Raw genomic sequence first — 8,848 nt, forward strand, 5'->3', positions numbered from 1 at the left:
CTGCACGTTTTCATCTCCTGAACTTTCACTACTGTAAGCAGCTTGACTCCATCAGGGGGCTATCTTCACCAGATAAGCAACATTTTTCTGAACAATAACCACCAAAAACAAATGGATTAATATCTTATTCAAAAGGTAAGTAAAGATGACCTTGTTTATGTTGAGATATGTTTTCAAACATTACCTGAAAGCAAGTAATAACACAAAATCTTTCTAGAATTTACCATGGGCAAGCTTAAGTGACATGGGGAACTGAAATTATGTTTCTAAGGACAGACTATTTACAGTTTTTCAGTCCATTATATGACAATCAATAAAACATATTTCCTTCTTCATGAACGTCCTCATTTTCCTCTTTGTCATCCTTTAAACTCACTCTATCCTCCTAATGTTTGCCCAAAAAATTTTGCAGCCGTTTCTGGGAAAGACATTTATCCTGTCAACATCTAACAATGGAGTAAATGGCAAAGTTCCCTTTGGAGCACGAGACCGTTGAGCAATGGCTGTTTCTGAGGAGCCTGATGCTCTCCTCGTTGCTCTCTTGTGGGTCAAACTATAACATGAAAAGATCTGTAATAAACCACAAGTTCATCCCTACAAGCCTGTTTCGTGGTCGCCCACTCATCAGTATCAGTCAGTATTTCGTACTGGCTCGTGACTACATCGTTGGATTTCCAGTTCTTCATTCTAAATATAATTTGCATTTCTGGTAGCCTGTGAATCTTCTTCGGATGATCCGATGTAGTCCTGTTCCTGAATGATAAAACGCCGGAGAGCCCACCGGCTAACAAATCACTTCTCTGATTGCTCTGTTTCTAGCAGGGTTGTCGTGATGGTGCAGTGGTTAGCACACCTGACATATAATCCAGGGAACGCGGGTTCGATTCCCACTCAAGGCATATGTGTTTTTTCATTCAAAATGGATCAGTCAGTATTTCGTACTGGCTCGTGACTACATCCTTGCATTTCCAGTTCTTCATTCTAAATATATATAAAAGAAAGCAACGCAAATGAAGAGTAAAACAATACGTTTTGTATCCTTCACCTATATTTCGACCGGATACACCGGTCTTCCTCAGGGTGAATAGCCGTTAAACGCGTAACACGCCATATTTAGAATTACAAATTGAATATACAATGGAAACAAAGGATTCCCACTCACGGCACATATGTTTTTCATTCAACGAGATGCTTCCGTGAAGCATACACTGGGTTGCCTGTGGTACGTGTTACAGAAAATCAGAAGGCATTCAATTGTGTGGTATTGAACTACAGCATTCCAGTCTCTGAAGAATAACAAATAAAAGAGAAGCGAGAAACATTGGCTTCTGGACTGACGTGTTGATAATTTTCAATTTCCCTCACAACTTCTTTTCACCACAAGTTTAAGCGTGCCCTCTGAGCATCTGACAGCTACAATAGTTCGCTGAAATCCATCCCTATTCGGCGGGGTTAGTATCTGAATGGCAGACCAAAAACAATATACCCCTCAAAACAGAAGCATTGGACCGAAAATTCTATTTTAACGCTAACAAATGCGGACCAAGCAAGGAACTGATTTTGTTAGCTTGCTTTATGCGAAACAAATATTGATGCAAAAGTAAATAAATAGTGGTACAAAGTTTGGGAAGAGCAGAAGGAAGTTTTCTGGACGGTCGATCGAGAATAAAATATTTTGGGCATGTACTAAAACCCGAAACACCGAAACGAAACCATCGGAACGAAACCACTGAAACAACCGGAACCGCCGAAACCATCGAAACACCGGAACAAAACCACCGAAACAACAGAACGAAACCATCGAAACGAAACCACCGGAACACACGAAACAGCTATAAAAACTTGAAAAAGTCATCGAAACTGACTCGATTGCAGTATAAAATTTGACCTCCGGGCTGATTGTCGCTTATAATAATTTCTCGAATGGTTTCCTTCAAGTTTCCTGATTCAGTTGCTCTTTATTCACAATATTTGCAGATTCCCTAAGCACACCAGAAGATTCTTTCATTTCATTATTTTTCCTTTATTAACTATGTCAAGCAATGATGCGCACACGGCGAGCAAAGTGAAAACGAGGTTGGAATAGTGCAAAGACCAAGGCAACAAACAAAAATACGAGGTGACGACAAAGTTATGATAAAAGAATGTTAACGCATTTGTAAATTATTGTATTATTGAAATGTACTTGCATTTCGAAGAGATAGTTAATGGTGGAGACTGAATTTACCAAGTCTGTTGTGTGCTTGTGCAGAAGGGAACAACTTTGAACAAAATGACTAATTTTACTTACAGTGAAACTACATCACGAGTGAAAGAATTTCAGAAAATCTCGTGATCTGCATAGTCATTTTGGCTGTTTCGGTTGTTTCGCAAGTTTCGTTCCGGTGTCTCGATGGTTTCGGCGGTTTCGGTTGTTTCGGTGGTTTCGTTCCGATGGTTTCAAATCATCATTTGACACAGATACCGGGTTTTTGTTTTTGTAAGTTTTCTTCTTCTTTCAAGTGTTATAAAGTTTGACAAGAAATGTGCGAATTCAACACAAAGATCACAATCGCCCAATTCTTCAGGTTGACAGTCAAAACTTTACTCTCCAAGACGAGGTTATTTATCGCCAGGTAATTCCATCGTTTTGAGGATAGCAGCTACTTTATTGTTCATCAGTGTCAGATTTTTTTTGCCGATTTTGGGGGACATTTTGTTGAAACTCAAGCAAGCTTCCAACAGACCTGTTTATTTTCGTTACACTGTACCACAAAAATGCTCCCGTATCACATTTCAACACACGTATGCAAATTTCTTAACCTCGAAAATTACGCAACATGATATTAAAGTTCACAATGGCTGGAAATATCTCGGCAAAATCCTTTTCCAGCGAAAAATTAATCGAAACAAACAACATATTTACTATTAGAGGCAAAAATACCTTCCTATTTCAATTGCGTGCGCGCAAACAAGAGATGCAATTAAATACATTTTTGACAGTTCACATCAAAACCCTTTTCGACTCGGAACACTTACCGTAAATAATGAAACACAAAAGCGACAACAACTTTCATTCAAATAATTCTTCACTGTCACATTTCCAAATATTTTACACCTTTGCAGAGTTGAGTACAAAATACCGGTAAATTTAAATTGTCAGACAACTAAGATGCGACTTGAGTAAACACTGTGATGCATTCTTGTTGGCGTTCGATTCCTTCAATGTTAATTTGTTAAATCATAGTTAGTAACTATGGTTAAATCCATAAAAAAATTGCTCTTTGATTTCCGTGTTTTATATGATACCAAGTTAGTAAAATATTAGAAACAAAGCTCACTTGATATCCAAAGGCGAAAAATGAAATTGTTGTCGAAGACCATTACTCGTCTCTTAAAATCCAGATATTTATTTTTCAGCGCTGTCTTGCTCATCCAATTGACGATCCATTCTTGAGCTCCATGAGGGTATATTTTGTTTAAAGATCCACGAAAACGCCATTCACGTCAATGACTTATTAGTGAAATTTCCAATTGTTATACCGGAAGATTGTGCAGAGTTGAGAACAGGTAAATACAAATCTGACAAATAGCGAGACAACTGAGATAACAGATCCACTATATGGATTCCTTCTCTGTCTTTGTTGAACCCATACTGAGTTACCAGAGAACTGTTACATACATACATACATACTTTATTGCAACTCCCTAAAGAGGGTTTTTCAGTTACAAGTTTTTCAGTTACTGTTCATTTGGTTTCAGTGTTGTACAAAACACCACACTTGGCAAAATTTTAGAAGACAGCTCACTTTGATTACGGCTCGACGGGCGACAGATTGTTGTCAAAGTCCATTACTCGTCGCTTCTAACATTTGACCGCTTGTCTTGTTCAGTATCCAATTCGCTTGCCATTATTGAGCTTCATAAGGGTACATTTTGTTCAAAGATCCACTAAAACGCCATTCGCGTTACATGACTTTCGACGCCATTGCCGGTTAAGTTAATCGTTCTACTGTGTCCACCAGAGAAATCTACGCATTTCCCACTACCCTCTCGATCCTAAGAAAATACGCGTAGAAGGCTCTATGCACAAAGACATCACTTAGCAGGGGAGTGACAGGCAAGACTTTTACCGACACGGAAATAAATAAAAAAATTAAATAAAACGAAAAATCAAAAAACGACGAAATTAAAGACAGATTCCGACTGGGTTGGCAACCCAGTAAAAAGGATCAGTCAGTGGTAGTTCACTGCAACTGGCTAGTGACTATACATCGTTGGATTTCCGGCCTTCTTCATACACACACACACACAAAAAAAATATTATATATATATATATATATAGTTTGTTAGTTAGTTTGTATATTAGTTATATATGAAGTTTTGAAGGGACCAAGGACGGACAACTCCTCGATGACATTTTCATTGGGAGAAAAACGTTTTCTGCCCTGGGTGGGATTTGAACCCACGTCCCCCTGATTACCGGTTGGGTGTGATGACCACTACACTATCAGAGCAACCATGCTGGCTACAAGGCCAATCTAGATACCGAATGGGATTTTACGTGGTCATCCCAGGACATTGTTTTCCCCCAACTAGAGGACACTAGATCGACAGGAAACGATGCGCAGGCGGACGAGAGACAAAGAGACAATTTGTACAAGTTTAGAGGGTCTCTCAAGTCAACATAGATAAACAACACAATCGATTTATTGTTTCGTTTCCTCAGTTCACCTCAGGGTGAACTATTTTTAAAACAACGAGGACGAGTGGGCAATCAAAACAGAGTTTGTAATTGAAAAGCTAAACATATATGAGATGCGAAAACAGGGTGGCGAACACGTGAACCTGAATCATCGCAAATCATAATGGTGACAAACGCAAAAGCGAAAAAAATGTTAAATAAATATAACGTTTTTTTTTGCTCCCTGGATGATTTTGGGTTATATTAAAGCAATGTATTGCTATCATCTTTTTGAAAACTACTCACGCATCACATTTCAACCCACGTATGCAAATTTCTTCTTAAGGAAGTTCGGGCGAAAATTTTTTTCTGCAAATTTTACCATTGAAAGATGATGAGTTAGTGATGTCAGAAATGTAAAAAAAATGAGGGGTCACCGACTTCGTTTTGGAGAGAACTTTCTCGGAAGAACACCCTAAATCTGAAAAAATCCGGCTTCTTTAGCGAATAAGGCCACAGTGCCTGTAAGCCCAAAAATATTAAATATTAATATTAATATTAATATTTGAAGTGAAATGTTCTGTACCAAACTTTGTTTAAGTGGACGCATCAAGTGAATTTAGTTAACTTTTGAGATTCCTTAAAGAACAAGTTCGCATTTAGCGACCATAGTTTCATCCTCCTTGCAGCCGCAAGATGGCACGATTCCATGTCCCTAGGACAGAAATCTTGATTTTTTTTTTTAAACGTCCCAAATTGATTTTTGTTCATTTTGGACAGTGTAAAGATAATTGTAAATAAAATCTGTTTCTGAAAAGAAAAGTAGGGGTCACCGAACATCCAATATCGTTAAATCCAAGCAAAGCTATAGCAATGGCCATCTGCCCTATCATTGTTCATTTTAGTACTAAGCGTGCGCGCTCGATGCATGACGTGGCATGTGAATTTGCGTGTGAATTTGGCATTTCATGACCAAATGGATATTCGGACTCCATTCCTGTGTAATTTTCAACACTTCGGTTTCAGTCAATTCATTTTACGATAACAAAGACTATAAACTTGCGGGGAATTTCAAATTACCCACGACAAAACTATTTACGTGAAACTAGTGTATGTACGGAATATATTTTCTCCCAACTAGCCATCAATATAAGGTGCTATTGCCGTCTCAAAATCACAATTTGTTTATATTTATGATAGCCACACAAAAGAGAATCGACATCCTTTCAAGGTGTTCGATTTGAGTTTCCCCCCACCAGAAAAAGTTACCAGAGAATTTGCCATTTGGTTTCAGTGTTATGCATAACATGACAGTTAGTAAAATATTAGATATACAGCTCACTTTGATACGAAGGTGAAAGATGCAATATTGTTGTGGAAGATACACCGCTTGTGTTGTTTATCGAATTGACGTTCCATTATTTAGCTCCATAAGGATGTATTTTGTTTATCCGTCGATTAAGTACCTTGGCGTTGTGGATTAGCTTGTGTGTTTCTATAACCCGGAGAGCTAAGCAGGCGGGAGCAAGTCTCCTGGCAGGTCTAACCAAACCAGACAAGTTGAAGGGTAGGAACCAAACGAAATCTTAATCAACTAGAGGAGTAAACCTCAATGACAATAAATCCAGGAGTGTGCAGCAGCTCTTCTGTGGCACTGATAGGCAAATACCGACAGGCAGATATCATGGCTATTTGTGTTTTGATCGATGGCGGATGAAGAATGACACTGTTAAACCCAACGGCATGGATCAATCATTTCTCATTAGTAGAAGGCTGCGTTTACTAGTAGGAGTTGCGACCACTACTACTGAATCGCGCTTCCCTCCGGAAGTGTGAAAGAAATTGAAAAACAACATGCCTAGCAATTCTACAACTTCTTCATACCACATCGCTCGTCGCGTGGGTTACCAAGGGGCGCGTCCCCCAGTGGGATGTCAGGCTGGGATCGAAAAGAATGGTTCTGGCCAAAACATTTCGAAGGATTGTCGGATTCTTAAGTGTAGAAAGACTACTCTTGTTTCAACATTCAACTGTCGCACTCTGACTAGGAGCTCCATTGGAAGGACAAGTTGAACTAACTGCACTAGCTCAGGAACAGAACATTGATGTCATATGTAGCCAAGAACATCGGATCTACCATGATGACATCGAATTGAAGTTCCATGACATGAAGAAAGGTTGGGTTATGATTACATCTTCCGCTGAAAAAGATTCAAATAACTCAGCAATACGGTGTGTTGGCTTACTTCTCAGTCCAAAAGCACACAAAGCACTGACCTCGGTAGAAACCATCAATCCAAGGACTCTCGTTGCCACTTTCAATGGAAACCCTGCTGTTACTGTCATATCCTGCTACAGCCCCACCAATGTATCTAACGTGGACGATAGAGAGGAATTCTAGGCAGAATTATCAGAACTGACTAATGCTGTTCCTAAACACAATGTCTTAGTAATTGGCGGAGATATGAATGGAAAGATTGGTGCAAGTGATGCTAAGGGGTCAGTCTATAACAAAAACACCAACGAGAATGGGAAACTACTCCTGAACTACATGTTAGAATGCGATCTCAAGCCGCTCAACACCAGTTTTAAGAAGCGCGAAGGTAAGCTTTGGACTCACACATCACCATCTGGAGCCAAATGTCAAATAGATTATATCCTGATAAACAACACATGGAAAAACAGCGCTTTGTGACTGCGAAGAATATAACTTCTTCTGTTCTGTGGGATGTGATCACCTTATTGTCACAGCTAAAATAAGACTAAGCTTGCGGCAAAGCAAACCATATGGCAAGAAAAAGACCAGATACAATTAGAACAAGCTTCTCAATGATAACTACCTACATCAAAGACATGTATACTGTGGAAGTCTGCAACCGATACCAAGCTCTGCAGGATCCACATGGTAATGAGGATGCAAACCAGATGTACGAGAATATCATGTCAGCCCATGAAAATGCTGCAGAAATCAGTGTACCTGTGAAGGCCAAGATAAAGCAACACGTTCTGTGAGAAAAGAACTTTTAAGGAAGTTCAACTTTATTTAAGTGTCTAGTCGTGTTAGCGCTCGAGCACTAATTGGGGACACTGTAAACTGATATTAACAATGAAATCAAATCAAGTGAAATGTTGGTTTTTGGGGAAAGGGGAAACCAGAGTACCCGGAGAAAACCTCTCGGTGCAGAGTAGAGAGCCAACAAACTCAACCCTCATATGACGCCGAGTCTGGGAATCGAACCCGGGCCACATTAATTGGTGGGAGGCGAGTGCTCTCACCACTGCGCCATCACTGCACCCCAATAAAAACATCATAGAAAAAAGGGAAATGGTAAAGAACACATATGAGGTATGCTTGAGAGGAAATACCAGAAGCAGTGCTGCCAAACTAGAGGAGGCCAAAGAAGACCTACAGAAATCGTACGATCGAGAACAAGAGAAGTATGTGAATGAAAAGATCCATGCCATAAAAAAAAATTGTCAGTTCAAAGTCAAAAAAGGTTTTACTGATGTACTTTATTCGACGTTCTTTCTGAAAACGACATCATTCACATTTTGATGTATTTCATTGAAACACGCCAAGTTGGCTTGGAACAAGAGTCGGCAAAATACGACAATGCAACCAAGAAAGGGCGAACTTCAAACAAGATCCGCAAATGAAACTTCTGAAAACACAAGCTAGTGAAACTTCCCCCTAATTTTATGAGAACTCAGTGCGATTACGTGTTCATTACGTGTTCATGTCGAGGCACATCGAAAACCAGTTGGGCACACGGATTTCACTCGCATTTTAGAGCAAAACAAACAAACAAACAAATCAACTTTTTCTTTGTCTAAAAGAGTACAGATAATTGTTACTTAATTCCACTTGACAATAAAAGACTCGATTTTCGATTAAACCACCTTTTAAAAATATGCATCCACTTTAAATAACGGAACAAACGGTTTAGTGCCCAAGGAAAGAATTTGTGGCGTAAATTCTTCCACTAAGTATGAGCTATTACTGGTATTCTATTTTGTCGTCGTCGTTCTCTTTCGCTCTCCTTTCGTTTCTGATCTAGACATAGGCATCATGTAACCTTATAATAGTTTCTAAAGATATGCCAAAATAATGCAGAGAAAAAAGCAGCTCTAAGCAAATTATATATCCCTCCGATGCTTGACTTGAATAACTGTGTAGCCGCCATT

At 39.2% G+C, this 8,848-nt stretch overlaps 1 protein-coding gene and 1 pseudogene across 5 annotated transcripts in view; one reads left to right on the top strand and one right to left on the bottom strand.

Annotated features, from left to right (window-relative positions):
* The window catches only part of LOC138003658 (adenosine receptor A1-like), a 12,422-nt gene continuing 3,574 nt past the window's right edge, over positions 1-8,848 (top strand). Inside the window, exons 1-2 of one of the 5 annotated variants that reach the window (XM_068849873.1) lie at positions 1,884-2,119; positions 3,400-3,549. The gene's annotated coding sequence lies outside the window, so the exon portion shown is untranslated. Of the gene's footprint in view, positions 136-1,877; positions 2,120-2,447; positions 2,616-3,399; positions 3,550-8,848 lie in introns of those variants that run through there. The other 4 variants (XM_068849883.1, XM_068849866.1, XM_068849850.1 and 1 more) reach the window with 4 other exon arrangements.
* Positions 7,016-8,848, bottom strand: part of LOC137972181 (adenosine receptor A1-like) — a 10,419-nt pseudogene continuing 8,586 nt past the window's right edge.

The sequence above is a fragment of the Montipora foliosa genome, chromosome 1 (genome assembly GCF_036669935.1).
Source record: "Montipora foliosa isolate CH-2021 chromosome 1, ASM3666993v2, whole genome shotgun sequence".
Lineage (NCBI taxonomy): Eukaryota > Metazoa > Cnidaria > Anthozoa > Scleractinia > Acroporidae > Montipora > Montipora foliosa.